A 22,294-nucleotide genomic window follows, 5' to 3' on the forward strand; every position below is an offset into this window, starting at 1 on the left:
CTTCTATATTATAGTAATGAACACTTCCCCCTTGTGTAGTGCACACTCAGCTGAGCTTCTCTTCTATATTACACAGTAATGAACACTTCCCCCTTGTGTAGTGCACACTCAGCTGAGCTTCTCTTCTATATTACACAGTAATGAACACTTCCCCCTTGTGTAGTGCACACTCAGCTGAGCTCCTCTTCTATATTACACAGTAATGAACACTTCCCCCCTTGTGTATTGCACACTCAGCTGAGCTCCTCTTCTATATTACACAGTAATGAACACTTCCCCCTTGTGTAGTGCACACTCAGCTGAGCTCCTCTTCTATATTACACAGTAATGAACACTTCCCCCCTTGTGTACTGCACACTCAGCTGAGCTCCTCTTCTATATTACACAGTAATGAACACTTCCCCCTTGTGTAGTGCACACTCAGCTGAGGTCCTCTTCTATATTACACAGTAATGAACATTTCCCCCTTGTGTAGTGCACACTCAGCTGAGCTCCTCTTCTATATTACAGTAATGAACACTTCCCCCCTTGTGTAGTGCACACTCAGCTGAGCTTCTCTTCTATATTACACAGTAATGAACACTTCCCCCTTGTGTAGTGCACACTCAGCTGAGCTTCTCTTCTATATTACACAGTAATGAACACTTCCCCCTTGAGCAGTGCACACTCAGCTGAGCTTCTCTTCTATATTACACAGTAATGAACACTTCCCCCTTGTGCAGTGCACACTCAGCTGAGCTCCTCTTCTATATTACAGTAATGAACACTTCCCCCCTTGTGTAGTGCACACTCAGCTATGCTCCTCTTCTATATTACACAGTAATGAACACTTCCCCCCTTGTGTAGTGCACACTCAGCTAAGCTCCTCTTCTATATTACACAGTAATGAACACTTCCCCCTTGTGTAGTGCACACTCAGCTGAGCTCCTCTTCTACATTACACAGTAATGAACACTTCCCCCCTTGTGCAGTGCACACTCAGCTGAGCTCCTCTTCTATATTACACAGTAATGAACACTTCTCCCTTGTGTAGTGCACACTCAGCTGAGCTCTTCTTCTATATTACACACAGTAATGAACACTTCCCCCCTTGTGCAGTGCACACTCAGCTGAGCGCCTCTTCTATATTACAGTAATGAACACTTCACCCCTTGTGCAGTGCACACTCAGCTGAGCTCCTCTTCTATACTACACAGTAATGAACACTTCCCCCCTTGTGCAGTGCACACTCAGCTGAGCTTCTCTTCTATATTACACAATAATGAACACTTCCCCCCTTGTGTAGTGCACACTCAGCTGAGCTCCTCTTCTATACTACACAGTAATGAACACTTCCCCCCTTGTGCAGTGCACACTCAGCTGAGCTTCTCTTCTATATTACACAATAATGAACACTTCCCCCCTTGTGTAGTGCACACTCAGCTGAGCTTCTCTTCTATATTACACAGTAAGGAACACTTCCCCCTTGTGTAGTGCACACTCAGCTGAGCTCCTCTTCTATATTACACAGTAATGAACACTTCCCCCCTTGTGCAGTGCACACTCAGCTGAGCTCCTCTTCTATATTACAGTAATGAACACTTCCCCCTTGTGTAGTGCACACTCAGCTGAGCTCCTTTTCTATATTACAGTAATGAACACTTCCCCCCTTGTGCAGTGCACACTCAGCTGAGCTCCTCTTCTATACTACACAGTAATGAACACTTCCCCCCTTGTGCAGTGCACACTCAGCTGAGCTTCTCTTCTATATTACACAATAATGAACACTCCCCCCCTTGTGTAGTGCACACTCAGCTGAGCTTCTCTTCTATATTACACAGTAAGGAACACTTCCCCCTTGTGTAGTGCACACTCAGCTGAGCTCCTCTTCTATCTTACACAGTAATGAACACTTCCCCCCTTGTGCAATGCACACTCAGCTGAGCTCCTCTTCTATATTACAGTAATGAACACTTCCCCCTTGTGTAGTGCACACTCAGCTGAGCTCCTTTTCTATATTATAGTAATGAACACTTCCCCCTTGTGTAGTGCACACTCAGCTGAGCTTTTCTTCTATATTACACAGTAATGAACACTTCCCCCCCTTGTGCAGTGCACACTCAGCTGAGCTCCTCTTCTATATTACAGTAATGAACACTTCCCCCCTTGTGTAGTGCACACTCAGCTGAGCTCCTCTTCTATATTACACAGTAATGAACACTTCCCCCTTGTGTAGTGCACACTCAGCTGAGCTCCTCTTCTATATTACACAGTAATGAACACTTCCCCCTTGTGCAGTGCACACTCAGCTGAGCTCCTCTTCTATATTACACAGTAATGAACACTTCCCCCCCCTTGTGCAGTGCACACTCAGCTGAGCTCCTCTTCTATATTACAGTAATGAACACTTCCCCCCTTGTGTAGTGCACACTCAGCTGATCTCCTCTTCTATATTACACAGTAATGAACACTTCCCCCCCTTGTGCAGTGCACACTCAGCTGAGCTCCTCTTCTATATTACAGTAATGAACACTTCCCCCCTTGTGTAGTGCACACTCAGCTGAGCTCCTCTTCTATATTACACAGTAATGAACACTTCCCCCTTCTGTAGTGCACACTCAGCTGAGCTTCTCTTCTATATTACACAGTAATGAACACTTCCCCCTTGTGTAGTGCACACTCAGCTGAGCTTCTCTTCTATATTACACAGTAATGAACACTTCCCCCTTGTGTAGTGCACACTCAGCTGAGCTTCTCTTCTATATTACAATAATGAACACTTCCCCCCCTTGTGTAGTGCACACTCAGCTGAGCTCCTCTTCTATATTACACAGTAATGAACACTTCTCCCTTGTGTAGTGCACACTCAGCTGAGCTCCTCTTCTATATTACACACAGTAATGAACACTTCCCCCTTGTGCAGTGCACACTCAGCTGAGCGCCTCTTCTATATTACAGTAATGAACACTTCCCCCCTTGTGTAGTGCACACTCAGCTGAGCTTCTCTTCTATATTACACAGTAATGAACACTTCCCCCCCTTGTGCAGTGCACACTCAGCTGAGCTCCTCTTCTATATTACAGTAATGAACACTTCCCCCTTGTGTAGTGCACACTCAGCTGAGCTCCTCTTCTATATTACAGTAATGAACACTTCCCCCTTGTGTAGTGCACACTCAGCTGAGCTCCTCTTCTATATTACAGTAATGAACACTTCCCCCTTGTGTGGTGCACACTCAGCTGAGCTTCTCTTCTATATTACACAGTAATGAACACTTCCCCCTTGTGTAGTGCACACTCAGCTGAGCTTCTCTTCTATATTACACAGTAATGAACACTTCCCCCTTGTGTAGTGCACACTCAGCTGAGCTTCTCTTCTATATTACAATAATGAACACTTCCCCCCCTTGTGTAGTGCACACTCAGCTGAGCTCCTCTTCTATATTACACAGTAATGAACACTTCTCCCTTGTGTAGTGCACACTCAGCTGAGCTCCTCTTCTATATTACACACAGTAATGAACACTTCCCCCTTGTGCAGTGCACACTCAGCTGAGCGCCTCTTCTATATTACAGGTAATGAACACTTCCCCCTTGTGTAGTGCACACTCAGCTGAGCTTCTCTTCTATATTACACAGTAATGAACACTTCCCCCCCTTGTGCAGTGCACACTCAGCTGAGCTCCTCTTCTATATTACAGTAATGAACACTTCCCCCCCTTGTGCAGTGCACACTCAGCTGAGCTCCTCTTCTATATTACAGTAATGAACACTTCCCCCTTGTGTAGTGCACACTCAGCTGAGCTCCTCTTCTATATTACAGTAATGAACACTTCCCCCTTGTGTGGTGCACACTCAGCTGAGCTTCTCTTCTATATTACACAGTAATGAACACTTCCCCCTTGTGTAGTGCACACTCAGCTGAGCTCCTCTTCCATATTACAGTAATGAACACTTCCCCCCTTGTGTAGTGCACACTCAGCTGAGCTTCTCTTCTATATTACACAGTAATGAACACTTCTCCCTTGTGTAGTGCACACTCAACTGAGCTCCTCTTCTATATTACACAGTAATGAACACTTCCCCCTTGTGTAGTGCACACTCAGCTGAGCTTCTCTTCTATATTACACAGTAATGAACACTTCCCCCCTTGTGTAGTGCATACTCAGCTGAGCTCCTCTTCTATATTACAGTAATGAACAATTCCCCCTTGTGTAGTGCACACTCAGCTGAGCTTCTCTTCTATATTACACAGTAATGAACACTTCCCCCCTTGTGTAGTGCACACTCAGCTGAGCTTCTCTTCTATATTACACAGTAATGAACACTTCCCCCTTGTGTAGTGCACACTCAGCTGAGCTCCTCTTCTATATTACACAGTAATGAACACTTCCCCCTTGTGTAGTGCACACTCAGCTGAGCTTCTCTTCTATATTACACAGTAATGAACACTTCCCCCTTGTGTAGTGCACACTCAGCTGAGCTTCTCTTCTATATTACACAGTAATGAACACTTCCCCCTTGTGTAGTGCACACTCAGCTGAGCTTCTCTTCTATATTATACAGTAATGAACACTTCCCCCCCTTGTGTAGTGCACACTCAGCTGAGCTTCTCTTCTATATTACACAGTAATGAACACTTCCCCCCCTTGTGTAGTGCACACTCAGCTGAGCTCCTCTTCTATATTACAGTAATGAACACTTCCCCCTTGTGTAGTGCACACTCAGCTGAGCTCCTCTTCTATATTACACAGTAATGAACACTTCCCCCTTGTGTAGTGCACACTCAGCTGAGCTCCTCTTCCATATTACAGTAATGAACACTTCCCCCCTTGTGTAGTGCACACTCAGCTGAGCTTCTCTTCTATATTACACAGTAATGAACACTTCTCCCTTGTGTAGTGCACACTCAACTGAGCTCCTCTTCTATATTACACAGTAATGAACACTTCCCCCTTGTGTAGTGCACACTCAGCTGAGCTTCTCTTCTATATTACACAGTAATGAACATTTCCCCCCTTGTGTAGTGCATACTCAGCTGAGCTCCTCTTCTATATTACAGTAATGAACACTCCCCCCTTGTGTAGTGCACACTCAGCTGAGCTTCTCTTCTATATTACACAGTAATGAACACTTCCCCCTTGTGTAGTGCACACTCAGCTGAGCTTCTCTTCTATATTACACAGTAATGAACACTTCCCCCTTGTGTAGTGCACACTCAGCTGAGCTTCTCTTCTATATTACACAGTAATGAACACTTCCCCCTTGTGTAGTGCACACTCAGCTGAGCTCCTCTTCTATATTACACAGTAATGAACACTTCCCCCTTGTGTAGTGCACACTCAGCTGAGCTTCTCTTCTATATTACACAGTAATGAACACTTCCCCCTTGTGTAGTGCACACTCAGCTGAGCTTCTCTTCTATATTACACAGTAATGAACACTTCCCCCCCTTGTGTAGTGCACACTCAGCTTCTCTTCTCTTCTATATTACACAGTAATGAACACTTCCCCCCCTTGTGTAGTGCACACTCAGCTGAGCTTCTCTTCTATATTACACAGTAATTAACACTTCCCCCCCCTTGTGTAGTGCACACTCAGTTGAGCTTCTCTTCTATATTACACAGTAATGAACACTTCCCCCCTTGTGTAGTGCACACTCAGCTGAGCTCCTCTTCTATATTACACAGTAATGAACACTTCCCCCCTTGTGTAGTGCACACTCAGCTTCTCTTCTCTTCTATATTACACAGTAATGAACACTTCCCCCCCTTGTGTAGTGCACACTCAGCTGAGCTCCTCTTCTATATTACACAGTAATGAACACTTCCCCCCCTTGTGTAGTGCACACTCAGCTGAGCTTCTCTTCTATATTACACAGTAATTAACACTCCCCCCCCCTTGTGTAGTGCACACTCAGTTGAGCTTCTCTTCTATATTACACAGTAATGAACACTTCCCCCCTTGTGTAGTGCACACTCAGCTGAGCTCCTCTTCTATATTACACAGTAATGAACACTTCCCCCTTGTGTAGTGCACACTCAGCTGAGCTTCTCTTCTATATTACACAGTAATGAACACTTCCCCCCTTGTGTAGTGCACACTCAGCTGAGCTCCTCTTCTATATTACACAGTAATGAACACTTCCCCCCCTTGTGTAGTGCACACTCAGCTGAGCTTCTCTTCTATATTACACAGTAATGAACACTTCCCCCTTGTGTAGTGCACACTCAGCTGAGCTCCTCTTCTATATTACAGTAATGAACACTTCCCCCTTGTGTAGTGCACACTCAGCTGAGCTTCTCTTCTATATTACACAGTAATGAACACTTCCCCCTTCTGTAGTGCACACTCAGCTGAGCTCCTCTTCCATATTACAGTAATGAACACTTCCCCCCTTGTGCAGTGCACACTCAGCTGAGCTCCTCTTCCATATTACAGTAATGAACACTTCCCCCCTTGTGTAGTGCACACTCAGCTGAGCTTCTCTTCTATATTACACAGTAATGAACACTTCCCCCTTGTGTAGTGCACACTCAGCTGAGCTCCTCTTCTATATTACACAGTAATGAACACTTCCCCCTTGTGTAGTGCACACTCAGCTGAGCTTCTCTTCTATATTACACAGTAATGAACACTTCCCCCTTGTGTAGTGCACACTCAGCTGAGCTCCTCTTCTATATTACACAGTAATGAACACTTCCCCCCTTGTGTAGTGCACACTCAGCTGAGCTTCTCTTCTATATTACACAGTAATGAACACTTCCCCCTTGTGTATTGCACACTCAGCTGAGCTTCTCTTCTATATTACACAGTAATGAACACTTCCCCCTTGTGTAGTGCACACTCAGCTGAGCTTCTCTTCTATATTACACAGTAATGAACACTTCCCCCTTGTGTAGTGCACACTCAGCTGAGCTCCTCTTCTATATTACACAGTAATGAACACTTCCCCCCTTGTGTAGTGCACACTCAGCTGAGCTTCTCTTCTATATTACACAGTAATGAACACTTCCCCCTTGTGTATTGCACACTCAGCTGAGCTTCTCTTCTATATTACACAGTAATGAACACTTCCCCCTTGTGTAGTGCACACTCAGCTGAGCTTCTCTTCTATATTACACAGTAATGAACACTTCCCCCTTGTGTAGTGCACACTCAGCTGAGCTTCTCTTCTATATTACAGTAATGAACACTTCCCCCTTGTGTAGTGCACACTCAGCTGAGCTCCTCTTCTATACTACACAGTAATGAACACTCCCCCCTTGTGTAGTGCACACTCAGCTGAGCTCCTCTTCTATATTACACAGTAATGAACACTTCCCCCTTGTGTAGTGCACACTCAGCTGAGCTTCTCTTCTATATTACACAGTAATGAACACTTCCCCCTTGTGTAGTGCACACTCAGCTGAGCTCCTCTTCTATATTACACAGTAATGAACACTTCCCCCCTTGTGTAGTGCACACTCAGCTGAGCTTCTCTTCTATATTACACAGTAATGAACACTTCCCCCTTGTGTATTGCACACTCAGCTGAGCTTCTCTTCTATATTACACAGTAATGAACACTTCCCCCTTGTGTAGTGCACACTCAGCTGAGCTTCTCTTCTATATTACACAGTAATGAACACTTCCCCCTTGTGTAGTGCACACTCAGCTGAGCTCCTCTTCTATATTACACAGTAATGAACACTTCCCCCTTGTGTAGTGCACACTCAGCTGAGCTTCTCTTCTATATTACAGTAATGAACACTTCCCCCTTGTGTAGTGCACACTCAGCTGAGCTCCTGTTCTATACTACACAGTAATGAACACTCCCCCCTTGTGTAGTGCACACTCAGCTGAGCTCCTCTTCTATATTACACAGTAATGAACACTTCCCCCTTGTGTAGTGCACACTCAGCTGAGCTTCTCTTCTATATTACACAGTAATGAACACTTCCCCCTTGTGTAGTGCACACTCAGCTGAGCTCCTCTTCTATATTACACAGTAATGAACACTTCCCCCTTGTGTAGTGCACACTCAGCTGAGCTTCTCTTCTATATTACACAGTAATGAACACTTCCCCCTTGTGTAGTGCACACTCAGCTGAGCTCCTCTTCTATATTACACAGTAATGAACACTTCCCCCCTTGTGTAGTGCACACTCAGCTGAGCTTCTCTTCTATATTACACAGTAATGAACACTTCCCCCTTGTGTATTGCACACTCAGCTGAGCTTCTCTTCTATATTACACAGTAATGAACACTTCCCCCTTATGTAGTGCACACTCAGCTGAGCTCCTCTTCTATATTACACAGTAATGAACACTTCCCCCTTGTGTAGTGCACACTCAGCTGAGCTTCTCTTCTATATTACAGTAATGAACACTTCCCCCTTGTGTAGTGCACACTCAGCTGAGCTCCTCTTCTATACTACACAGTAATGAACACTCCCCCCTTGTGTAGTGCACACTCAGCTGAGCTCCTCTTCTATATTACACAGTAATGAACACTTCCCCCTTGTGTAGTGCACACTCAGCTGAGCTTCTCTTCTATATTACAGTAATGAACACTTCCCCCTTGTGTAGTGCACACTCAGCTGAGCTCCTCTTCTATATTACAGTAATGAACACTTCCCCCTTGTGTAGTGCACACTCAGCTGAGCTCCTCTTCTATATTACACAGTAATGAACACTTCCCCCTTGTGTAGTGCACACTCAGCTGAGCTTCTCTTCTATATTACAGTAATGAACACTCCCCCCTTGTGTAGTGCACACTCAGCTGAGCTCCTCTTCTATACTACACAGTAATGAACACTTCCCCCTTGTGTAGTGCACACTCAGCTGAGCTTCTCTTCTATATTACAGTAATGAACACTTCCCCCTTGTGTAGTGCACACTCAGCTGAGCTCCTCTTCTATACTACACAGTAATGAACACTCCCCCCTTGTGTAGTGCACACTCAGCTGAGCTCCTCTTCTATATTACACAGTAATGAACACTTCCCCCTTGTGTAGTGCACACTCAGCTGAGCTTCTCTTCTATATTACAGTAATGAACACTTCCCCCTTGTGTAGTGCACACTCAGCTGAGCTCCTCTTCTATATTACAGTAATGAACACTTCCCCCTTGTGTAGTGCACACTCAGCTGAGCTCCTCTTCTATATTACAGTAATGAACACTTCCCCCTTGTGTAGTGCACACTCAGCTGAGCTCCTCTTCTATATTACACAGTAATGAACACTTCCCCCTTGTGTAGTGCACACTCAGCTGAGCTCCTCTTCTATATTACACAGTAATGAACACTTCCCCCTTGTGTAGTGCACACTCAGCTGAGCTTCTCTTCTATATTACAGTAATGAACACTCCCCCCTTGTGTAGTGCACACTCAGCTGAGCTCCTCTTCTATACTACACAGTAATGAACACTTCCTTTCCAGATCTTCACCTTCGCTCTTGCTTTGACTTCCCGTAATAGATGAGGAATTGTCCCTATAGAATTAATATCTGTCCTCCCATCAATGAGTGGTGTCCCCTGTTACTCTCCTGCATGTCACACCCCTCCTCACTGTCCCTTTCTCTCCTGTAGGGGCAGGGTTCCTTTTTTCACACTCATCTCCCTCTCTCCCCACCTCTCTGTATCTCTCCTCCTCCTCCTCCTCCTCCTCCCTCTGTCTCCCTTCTACACATCTCTGGCCTCCTCTACATCAGGGAGTGGATTCCAGCTACATCTCAGTGACAAGGACTTCTCCCCAGCGGTGACACTCAGCAGGTAAGATGTCACAGGAAGCTTCAGTCAGGGGCTGCTTGGAGGACATAGGTGCTTGTAGTCAGTACGGATGATGTTCTGCAAACCTTTTTATGCTGCAGCAATTTATTCATGAGCATTATTTCAATCCCTTAAACCCTGTCATGGTCATCTGCTCGGCAGTATGTGAGTGAATGTACGGCGGCATGTTCTAGCTATAATTTGTATTACCTTAACCCTAGTGCTGCCAGAGTGCACATGTGATCCCAAACCCTTCTGATTCATGGGGCATTGCAACTTTAATCTAAATGCACTTTACAGGTCACTCTGTGGTCTGCGTGCGTCTACCTGACATCTGTATCCTCCTATGACAGTCACTACTAGTCAAGTCTCATTCATTGGATTCAACATTCGACTTTATAGCTTGTTAACACGAAGACAGCTGGCTGCCCATTTAATGCCTCACACTATCTCTAAACCACAAGGATTGATTCTGTAATTCTCAGCTTAGATGAATTGGGTATCCTTACCATAGGGCATTACAAAATATAAGAGAACCTTTACTTTACGGCAACATTGAGTTACTGTTTCCAATGCCAACCCTCATAAATCTAAAGTAGTAACTTTATAGTCACTAGGGCACCGCGACACCATGATTTAGGGTCTGAGAGATGTTTTTCAAACCCGATTTCAATGTTTTTCTAAAGTGCCCTTGGTAGTACATTGGTTGGCCAAGGTGCCCTTCTGTTTGTCCATTCTGTGTTGGCCGTGATTTTCCAGTTTATTGCCAATAAAGAATCTAGAAATTTTTTGTGGATTTGCATATTCACAACTGGGTATGAGTTTTGATACTTACACATAGTCATGACATTGATGAATATAATTTATTTATAGGACATTTAAAGCTCTATAAAAAGTGTCTGAAGGATGCATAACCCCAAAATAATGTCTGGCTATAAATGGAAGCCAGAAGAATGATTGTGATTCTGTTCTCTTTAATACAGTAATAACTAATGTAAAGCTAAATGTCACCGAAAAATGCAATAATAGGTGGGATAGAAAATAAGGTTAAAAAACTGAATTATGATAATGATATTAGATGGAGAGGATTCATAAGGCAATGCCGCACACATCATGAATAATACAATACCTGACGACAACCTTATGAGCAAAGCCTACACCAAGAATAAGGGTCGCACCACTGTAGATGCTTGGCACATAAATGGAAGCTGTATATGCAAAAGGTAAAATCTTACTGAACTCTGCAAAATGACTAAGTGGTTGTGGCATGATTTTTTAGAGAACAAGAGTAAAGTTCATTGGTTTTCCTTCGATCAGCAATTCTGACGGAAAAGCCAAGTCAATGCAGAAAAAGGCTGCAAAATGCCATACGTAGGACATGATCAAGAAACTGCACCATTAGGTTCTTTAAAATTAAGTATCATCTACCTAAATGCAACATCTGGTCACCGAGATAAAAGGCATCCAGAGCCCACCTGGTGCTATGCACAATGTACTTTATAGTTATATATCGTCCATAAGAAATAAGAAGATATCGGCACTCACCAATTCAGCTTGTAAGTCCTCTTTATTCAGACATACTCACATATGGGGTACAGAAGAGAGGCGTGGTGGGGGGACAGTGGATGGCGACCGAGCTCCTGTTTCGCACGCTTGGCGTGCTTCGTCCGGCCGGACGAAGCACGCCAAGCGTGCGAAACAGGAGCTCGGTCGCCATCCACTGTCCTCCCACCACCCCTCTCTTCTGTACCCCATATGTGAGTATGTCTAAATAAAGAGGACTTACAAGCTGAATTGGTGAGTGCCGTTATCTTCTTATTTCTTATGGACGATATTTGAATACTGCTTATTATATCTGAGCACCACCTACGGCAACACAACTACACCAGTATCCACCTGCCAGCATAGATCCCAGGACACCAAAGCAGTGCCGCACTATCTCCTTTGTGATACTTTATAGTTCTGTTGTATAGTGCATGCTATCTGCGTGTATGATCTCTACATTTCATAGTATAAGAAGTAAACCTATCAAACAAGATATATAAAAAATGGGCCTGCACGGCTTTGATCATATTGGACATTTAACACGGTACAGAGTAGAATGCAGAGAACAGCACATGTTGACGCTAATGGGTTCATTTCAGATTGCTTGGAAAATGTACAGATGGTGTCTTCCCATCCCTTCTGGGAGGAGAGATATCTGATATTTGTATTTTTTAACCGTTGAATAAATTACCATCTGTACAGAAAACGGTCTTCCAGAGATGAAGCATTACATGTTTATGTATCACAGATCAGAGGATAAATCCGGCTATGTTTTTAAAACTGCACATACATGAGACACATAACATTTAGTCGATAGTTCAAGCATGCATGCTATATCAATCGGAAGGGGTTGGTACGTCAGACAATTCTAGTGCCACTAAGGCTGGGTTCACACCACGTTTTTGCAATACAGTTCCTGTATCAGGTTTTTGATTAAAAAAACGGATTCCTCAAAACCTGACTAAACTGTATCAAAACGTGTGTGCAAATTTTTATCTGTATACGGTTTGGAAACTGATGTCCGGTTGCATCCGTTTTTTAAGAAAATAAACATATATGTTTTTAACTTTTCACTACATAATGAATAAAGTTTCACTTGTTTGATTGAAATTCCAAGAAAAAAAACTGTGCAAAGTCAAAAACCGAATGGAACCGTTCGTACATACGGTTCTGTACGTTTCCCATGACTCCCATGTTTAAAAAAAAAAAACGTATAAGGTATGATACGGTTTTACAACCGGACCAAAAAACGTGGTAGGCCACGGTTTTCTGTCTGGAAAAAAAAAGTAAAAAACCGTCTGGTTTGAAAAACTAAGACAACCGTATACATTGGTGCATACGGTTTTGAATGGGAAGTCTATGGGCACGGTTTTCTGTATGGTTGCATATGTTTTTTTTTATGAAACCGTATGCCGAAACCGTATAGCAAAATTGTGGTGTGAACCTACCCTAACTGGGGGGAAACAAAGGATTGGACAAGTTAAAAGATAGCCATACATCTTCAATACGTGTCAGCTGCCGATCCTTCTATACACATACAGACCCAGCCCAACCGAGAATTTGTGTATTGAGAATGGAGGGAGGCAGAGATTAGCTTTTTCTGTTAGCAATACCATATGACTGAACAATGGGATATATAAGAAGGAACATGTTACAGTTTTTTTATGCCATGACTAGGGACATGCTTGTCCGAAACGCGTAGGCAATTATGCTTTGCGTGTACTTTTATTGAATGCTTCAATAAAGTGGAGTTTTACCTGCTGCATGGTGCCGGACATCGTTTTCTAATTTTTACTTGGGAGGCAGAAATAAGGCGCTGCTAGACTTCTAAGATGGCGGCTTATCTTTCTGAGAATACAAATATCAGGCAGATGGAAATCAACATGACCAATCCCTCTCTCCACCATATCATCTGTTGGGTGATAGTCTAGAGACCCCCATATACATCAGATGGTCAGCCAGTCCCATCAATAAGAGCACATTCAACCGACATGGGTCTACTACATTTGGTTCTTCAGAATTGTCCAGATGCACTGAACAGATGGTCGGCCTTATCAGAACCATGGGGGCCAGGATACAGTCTTCATGGGAATTATGGAAAATGCAGTGCATAGCTGATACAGTGAAAGTTGACAGACTCCTATTCTCACAATAGGTGGGGTTCCCAGAGATAAAGACCCCTTTACTATTAATAACTTTTACTTGGTGTGTAGGGAAGAAATCTCACCTTACATTACTGGACAATGCAGCATCATTCTCCATGACATCGGAAGTCAAAGCATTACAAAGACTCCTCTATATACACTTATTACATATCTATATATACTCATTACATATCAAGTAAACTTCGGCACTATTCTTGGGAATTATAGGGAGAAGCATTTAGTTATGGTTTGTACATGACACAATACAGAATCCTCAACTATTACAAAAATGTAATCCTTTGCCTACAAAAGCATCTGAACAATCTGTTAGCACAGGGCAGAAACACTCAGAAAAATGCATCCCTTTAAGTCGCTGGCCGCAATGATTTGGTGATAAGTTTGACTTAACCCGCTTTACAAAAATAAACCTTTATTTATTCTCTGAATATTATAATTTCTATAGAGCCTCAATTTTCAAAAAAAAACACCTATTTATCTTAGCCGTATTACACACAGATATAGCCAGCACATCAAATGAGTGCCGCTGTCCAAATGCTTTTATACTTCATTGTACGTGTGCTCATGGATTCAGCCAGTCTGAGCTGTTTAGCTTACTTGGGCTGTATTTCATATCTATTGATGGAAAGAAGAGTGATCTGCCAGGTATGGCCCTTCGAACCAACATAATTGCCTTTTCCGCATTAAGACCCTGCCTAAAGGCAGAGGGATAACATTTTAACACCAGGTTACTAGGTACACTGTATTAGGTTGTTGTTGTTGTTATTATTATTATTATCATTATATTATAATTTTTTTATTCTAACACATTTTCTAGTCCCACGAGGGGACCTAACTAGCTTGACTGCTGGTATAATACAGTGTGGCACTTCTGTAGTTCGCATTTTTTGGCTGTCAGTGTAAGAATAGACCTACATGGCAACTTTGGTTGTGATACAGGTTGCATGGACAAAGCCTTCTGTTTTGTGCTACCTGAATCGTGCTACATCCCTAATGTAAGTTTATGGGTTTATGTTATGGCTGCCACTGCATCCAAAAGTTTGTCCTGGATGGACTTCTGGTGGCTGACCACTTGCAGTCGTATACAAATGGGACTTCGTAATGAATAGCAGGACTAGAATGGCGCTGATTGGAACCACCACATCAGAATCAGTAAAATTATTTTTATTTCTCCATACTGCAATGCATTTTGCCGCACATGCACAGCTTCATCAGGCCAGTGCGGCGAAACACGTTGTATTATGGAGAAATAAAAATCGTTTTACTGATTCTGATGTGGTGGTTCCTAGTCCTGCTATTCTTTGTTGTGATGTCCCATTTGTATTTGTGTATTACCTGTGCAGGACAATTGCAGACTGGACTATATCTGCCCTACACGAGATTTTGTACAATATGTAAAAACAAAACAGACAAAAGCGCAAAGGACCATGTGCCGTTATTCCGATGGTGCAGAGGTTAATAATAGCAGTGATACAGACACCTGCTCACCTGAAGGTGTTATGCTCAGGGCACAACACCTACTGAAGCTTGTCAGCCCGATGCCAGGATCTGAAGTCGGGAAGCCGCCTGAATCTTGCCCGTCTCTGTAGTGTACAGTAGCGGTCGAGGAAATCTCATCTGGACCTGCAAGGATGCAGGTAAAACACTTGATCCTCCTGGCACTCACCCGGTAGACATAGGAAGTTGTAGAGACAGTAAATAATAAATTAGGTTTCTTTTATTCAGCACTTTGGACTACGCGTTTTGAGGGGTGGGACCCCCTCTTCGTCAGGACCTGACGAAGAGGGGGCCCCACCCCTCGAAACGTGTAGTCCAAAGCGCTGAATAAAAGAAACCTAATTTATTATTTACTGTCTCTACAACTTCCTATGTCTACCGGGTGAGTGCCAGGAGGATCATGTGTTTTACCTGCATCCTTGCAGGTCCAGATGAGATTCCCTACACGAGATTAGCATTGTTGCGTAGGTGGTTACTCAACCAACTGTGGTAAGCGGCATCCACTATTTTCTGCACCACTTACTTTGTGCTGTGATGCTATGGAGCGCCTTTGTTTCGTTTCCTAGATCAGTTGCAGTCGTGACCACTTGCAGGTCGCAATGTGGCCCCATTCACATACAGAAACACAGAAAAATGTAGGGACCATGACATGGCAATCTTCAGGCAATCTTTGTTCCGACCCAATGTGCTGTGTAGCCCTACACTTACAAGCAGTGTAATACCCCCTGCCTCTCTACTAATAAGGCAGACCAGTTGCCGTGACAACTCATCAGGGCCCAGCAATTGTATCACGGTGGACAATAGGGTGTTGGGGGAGTCCCTCCGTCTAACCACTAAGATGCATAGGTTTAGCTTTTGAGACTGCACCATCTTAGCACCATACATACATGGAGGATTGGGTCTAGAGGGCCACCTCCCTAGAAGACGATTTTCAATGCAAATTTTGGATAACAATCTCAAACACCATTATTCGAAAGATAAACATTTATAACCTTTGTCACTAATACTGACATTTTTTTTAACCTGCTCCTGCATTTTCAAGGTATATAGGGGTTTCCTCCTAAAGGGGGCAGGGGGATATGATGAAAGGCTGAGCGTACAGATTATTCCTCCCAGGAAGAGAAACCACAAGGGACTGCATGCACCTGCGCTGCTTCTGTAATGAGGTACAAGGAGGGAAACATGAGATATTACTCAATAAGCACATATTACATTTCCATTAGTACAAGACGTACACCTCTCCCATGCCTACAGCAAGGACCAGGTTGTACAGTAATAAAATGAATCCCGATCAATGATTAAACAGACAAGAGTAAAATGAAGATTTGTTTTACACAATATTTTACACTGACTTATACACTAGATCAGTGGTCTTCAACCTGCGGACCTCCAGATGTTTCAAAACTACAACTCCCAGCATGCCCGGACAGCCGATGGCTGTCCGGGCATGCTGGGAGTTGTAGTTTTGAAACATCTGGAGGTCCGCAGGTTGAAGACCACTGCACTAGATGTTAACAAAGTTATTAAGGTTTAAGTATATAAATAAAGTAATGGTTAGGAAGCCATACTATTACATCCCTGTGACTGGTTATGTTTTTAAGTGATTTTACAATATGTTGCTATGCACAGACCACCATAGCAACCTTCGAGAGCTGCTGTATAACATGACAAAGCAGTCGAGTTTTATGAATACTGTAGGATCAGAATTGATGCTATGTAAAGACTGTCATTGACAGCCATGTAGGCTTATGAGTAATGTCCACAGAGCCCCATGGTACTATGGAGCTATAGGTACCCTATGTGCTGCCTCCATATGGCACTTGCATATCTGGATAAAGAGATATAGTGTGCAGAGCTTCCCATAGAGTAGTATCCTTTAGTTCATAATCTGAAGGTGTCAGGTTCTGTTACAAACTGCTCACCTGGGGTTGTTGTGTTGGAAGATACAAGAAATTATGGTCGCATAAGGAAGTTCTCACAGTGGTGGTGCTGGCTCAGTAGTTCAGAGCAATCTGGACCAATGTATACAGTGAAGGAAAAAAAAACGGGTTCTGTCAGGCGCGATCCAACCCAAGTAACTTACGTCAAGTGTACAGGATGAGTTAACAATATGGTTTATTTGCCAATGACTTACATAAATGCGTTTCGAGGTTTGTTACCTCTTTCATAATGTGAGCATGACCTATATGAACAAAAGGGAATCCTTCCTATTTAAAACAGAGAACAGATCATCTGTGCATTACACCATGCTAGACATTAGTTGTTATATGGCATCAGCACAGGCAGGGCACACTACGGCAGAGCCCTATTTTCATTCATTGTATACCAAATGTAGTATTATTTTTATCCTTATGATTCATATTTTATCACTGCGTTGTATTTTTGCTGTATTTTTATGTTCCCAACACATTGTGGCAATCCACAGGTGTTTTTTGAGCCATCCCACTGACATCACCACTGAGCTTGACGCGCTTTTTGTTTTTAATAGGAAGTACCGTATTCCCTACTTTCTTGAGAAAGAAGTAGCAAACCTTGAAACGCGTTTGTGTATGTCTTTGGCTAATAAACCATATTGTTAACTCGTCCTGTAAACATGATGCAAGTTACTTCGGTTCGATCGCGCCTGACAGAAACCATTTTTGTTCCCTTTAGTTTTATTCCTCATTATGTCACTATCACAGACAAAGTGCTCCCTGCATCTCAAGAAAACGCCAACTCTGCCATATACAGTAATTACAATGTGGCATTGTCAATGTCAACCATGACTTAAAAGGCAACCATAACCATAACAAATCATAATAAAAAGGTAAGGGAAACAAATGCATTGGTTGCCTCTGTAATATAACATTTTATGGAACATGCCACAATCCTTTTTTTATTAATTTTTTTTACACCCTGTTACACATGAAACCTCTTTATGGAATCGAAGAGCATATGGAGATAGAGTATGTCACCATAGACGTCTATGAGTCCTGTATTATGGCTCCATACAAGTTATCTTGTGGTATGAGTCAGGACTGACTCGCTTGTATATAAGAAAATTCTACTATTATACATTCATAAATCAATTGCATGGGTATGAATATTAATCCTGTCAGCATTTATAAGGTATAAGCCAACACTGTAATTTGGCCAATCTGACGCCTTAGATTGCAATGTCACATAGCAACATTGCAGCCAACAATTGTCAATGTCACCACATAAAGTAGCCACATGATAATTGCCTTGCAACTTCTCTACGATTTTTCAAAAAAAATTTATAGCGAAATCACAACTGTAATAAAGTTACACAATGCAAAGTTGTAGACAAATTCTACTGATACTGCTGTTGGGTTGGTTAGATGCATCGCCATATAGCCCTTATACAGTGCCAATATTACATTATGTGAAAAATGATCCTATACACTTAGGGTGATTGTTTCTACTTTGTATTATTGAATTATTTTACATCATGGAATAAACTGACCCATGTGAAATGTTTTTACTGTGACAAGAAAGTTGGCAGAAATGTTGATGCAATATTCGAAAGCAGACAATACCGGCAATTGTCAGCAATGTTTTGTCTTTGGCTGCAACAGAGTTTAGCACATTGAAGAACTATGTCTATACAAGATAATGTTGCCATTCCAACGAGGAGTGGAAGTTGGCAGAAGAAGCTGTGGGGCTGGCTTGTCGGGTCCTGCCACCTAGAGCTTTCAGACCTCATAGTTTATGTATATATGAGATGTCTAATGTGCCATGTATCATCCACAAGCCATTAGGTCCAGTATAAAAGAGCGATTTCACATCTCCGCTGCTGCCGTGTGAATTTCTGCCTTTCTATCCTGTTACAGGGACTTCCTGGTGAAATCTCTCATGTACTATTCGGGTTTCCTGTCCCCCTGCATTGTACATAGCATTTTCATATATGAATGTTATACCAGGAGAGCTGTGTCGTCCATTAGAACAGTGTTCCTTAACCAGTAACTTGGGGGCCACACGTGGCTCTAGGGTCCCAGATGGTGACAGCTATAAATGCCATTGTACCCAAGTGCCAACAGTAATATTGTAAGGGGGTCAACTGCAAGTTCCGTGTTTAGTATGTGATGTAGTCACACTGTTTACTATTGTATTGTACTTAAAGGCGTGTGCCACATGAGTCCGGGCACCACCTAGTATGTAGAGTAGGACATAATAAATGGTTGTCCCAGTGGTGTCACCATTCCTGTGTTAGTTGATCACACAAACTACGTTCCTGTAAGCCATCCTGCAGGAGGTGTGAGTCAATGGGGCAATTGTATTGGTGTGTAGTGCTTACTTGACGGTAGATGTTGCAACTTTAGATATGTTGCCCCAGTGCTTAGGTAGGGCTAATGTGTATCTAGAACAGTTTTTTTTTGCACCTTGGAGCAGTGTGTGCATTCTGTTGTTTCTTTAAGAGAGACAGAGACCTACTGTGAGTGAGAGACGATTTCTGGGCCTAGTCACTTACCAAAGATCACAACAGTGAGAGGCCAAATGAGTAACTGAGGCCTGAGAAGGAGTGAAACCTACAAATCTGTTACACACAGGGAAGGTTGTGGTGCAGGCTACCTGGGAGTAGAAGTCCCTTAGGAATGAATATGGTGAAGTCTCGTGGCAGGGTGGTGTTGCTAACCTGATAATCCCCTGTGAGCCTAAGTACTTTTTTGTCAAAAGGAGTTATTCCCATAGTGTGAAGTGCAGAAATGAGATATCCAGACACTTGTGTAATGTGGAATCAACTTGGACATTTTCTATATGTTTTGTGCAAATCCAATTATAACAGTCTTTTTGGCATAGTAGAATGTTAAATTTTTTATAGTTGGTCACTGTCCCTTCAAGAGTTGTTTTCATAGCAAATATACTGGCTGGAAAGTCTCTGGTATGCTTTTTAATACAATAAAAGAAGATTCCACAAAAAAGTTTACTGCGTTATGTTGTTTTTTTTGCAATGGTAATCAATGAGATATGCAATTGTACATGTGGTGGCCCAGTACAAGAGTTGTTACCCCCTACCCTTGTTGCCCTGTCAGGCAGCCTCCTTACACTGTCCCCTGGGCTCCCCTGCATCTGTTCTACTGTAATTGTATATTATTCCCTATGTTATGTATATAAGAATGTTGTGTGGTGACCCACGGGTGTATGGCGGGACCATGGATGTAGCGGTGTGAGTGGTGGGATCAGATGGTATTAACCCCGGGGGCAAGATGTTGTTAACCCCTAGTGTTCATGATGCCAGTGGGGTTTTAGGGTTCCGGAACACCACGCGCCTGGTTTCTCCGCTATCTCAGTTGCTAGTTGTGAAATGAGAGTCCACAACCAGTTATGTTCAAACGGAGGCTTTACTGAGTACAAGACAAATGGAATTATCTTCACAGCTAAGGCCAGATTTCCCAGAGAGGTGGTCAGGACCCAGAAGGACCTCGCAGCTGGACCAATATATTTGTAATTAACTTGACTTGAGATTATACTTGACTTGATTATATGCAGGACTTGACTACTTGTAGTGACAGCAGACATAGACTTGAGACTTACTGGAATGACTAACTTTTGGGGTCTTCCAGATGCTGATCACTTGCACTGAGATATCTGGTGGTTGCTGTCTTAATAAAGACTGCTGCTTGCAGTAGAAGAGACAGAATTGTAATGGCCGCCCCTTTATATAGTGGGGGGCTGGACTAAAGCCCATTGGTCAAGCCCATTGGTCATAGGTTAAGCTGGCGCTTTCTGGGAGAACATGTGACAACAAATCATGTGACTGCATAACATAACATGTGACAGACTTACACAGGTCCTTTAGACCTCCCACAGGTCCTTTGTACTACCTCTACATTAGGATACTGTCTAGGCATTAAAGCAATATACACAACATTCTGGAACAACAGGGGGAGACCCTGCAGGGGAGCCCCCAGGTCACTGAGGGTCTCATCCTGATGGGGCCTAAGGGTAGTAAAGGACCATGTCCTGTACTGGTATATCATAGTTGTATCTTTAAGAAAGGTTAACATGTGATCATCAGTTGTCATGTGAGTTGTCATGTGATTGTTACCGGGGAGGTATCAGTGACCTGGTTACTTAAGGGTGACCAATGGGACCCCAAAAGCCTTAGTTCCTGAGTCTTTGCTGAGGAGCAGTCAAGCCTAAGAGTGTGTCTGGAGTCATAGGAGGCCTCAAGTCAAGTCTGCAGCTACAAGTCTACAAGTAAGCTAAAGTTACAGCTTAGTCTGTCTCCAGTCAAGTCACTGTCATCTACTGTCAAGTCAACATGGCCTGCACCAAATTGTCCAAAACCACTGCAAGTCCCAGCAAGCCCTTAAGGTCTCTGAAGTCACTGGTCACCTCCGTGGGCCTGGCTACACTGTATAGACTGTACCATCTGTCACTCAGTAAAGCTACCGTTGTCCTTAACTTGGCGTTGGAGTCATTATTGCCCCCGTGCCTAACCCAGGAACCAGCTGTATCCCTTCGGGTGGTATTGAGGTAAACCACGCCCTGGCGTCACGAATACAAGGGGTTAATGCCATCTGCCCCTAGGGTAATTCCATCTGCCCTGCATCACACCCTCTACCACATACAGATATACAGTTTCCTATATCTTGTGTATATATGTTCAGGGGTACATTTCAAACATGATTTCTGTACATACTGTATGTTCCAAGCACATTCTGAACAGAGCCTTATAGTTTTTCCTTTTTAAGCCCAGTGAGACTTAACACAACCTGTGATCTGAATGTGGCACATCAAAAAGGTTGTAAATCTCTTCTATTGAGGTCTAAGATTCCTGCTTAGACCGACTGATAGCCTATGCTTCTTCTGGTTGAGTCATATTTGCCAAAATTGCACTTAAGCTGGCCTCCAAGGAATTGGGATATGTTTGCCTAAACCTTAGCCAATTTGTGGCCTGGTTTGTAGGGTTGTTATGGCAAAATTAGGACCGTATTGCAGGTATAGTTGAACGCCATTATTACAGTGCCAGTATTAAAGGAGTACTCTAGTGCCGACTATTCCTCCTCCGTTGGGCCCGGGCTGAAAAAAAATTAAAATAAACTTTCACTCACATTCCTGCGTTCCCCCGGAGCCCTGCTACAGCTGATTGGTCCTCCGGTCCCATCTTCTGCCTTCTTCCTGTGCACGGATCGCCACACGGCACTCAGCCTATCACCAGCTTAGGCGGGATATCGATGCAGCCGGTGATAGGCTGAGCGCCATGTGACGATCCGTGCACAGGAAGAAGGCAGAAGATTGGATCGGAGGATCGATCAGCTGTAGCAGCGCTCCGGGGAAACGGAGAAAGTGAAAGTTGATTTTAATTTTTTTTTCAGCCCGGGCACAACGGAGGAGGAATAGTCGGGACTAGAGTAC

At 43.3% G+C, this 22,294-nt stretch overlaps 1 protein-coding gene across 1 annotated transcript in view; it reads left to right on the forward strand.

The window, feature by feature from the left end:
- The first annotated feature begins 9,587 nt into the window (after window positions 1-9,587).
- The window catches only part of SLC25A22 (solute carrier family 25 member 22), a 70,136-nt gene continuing 57,429 nt past the window's right edge, over window positions 9,588-22,294 (forward strand). The window contains exon 1 of the mRNA XM_056526934.1: window positions 9,588-9,731. The gene's annotated coding sequence lies outside the window, so the exon portion shown is untranslated. The remainder of the gene's footprint in view (window positions 9,732-22,294) is intronic.

The sequence above is a fragment of the Hyla sarda genome, chromosome 6 (assembly GCF_029499605.1).
Source record: "Hyla sarda isolate aHylSar1 chromosome 6, aHylSar1.hap1, whole genome shotgun sequence".
NCBI lineage: Eukaryota > Metazoa > Chordata > Amphibia > Anura > Hylidae > Hyla > Hyla sarda.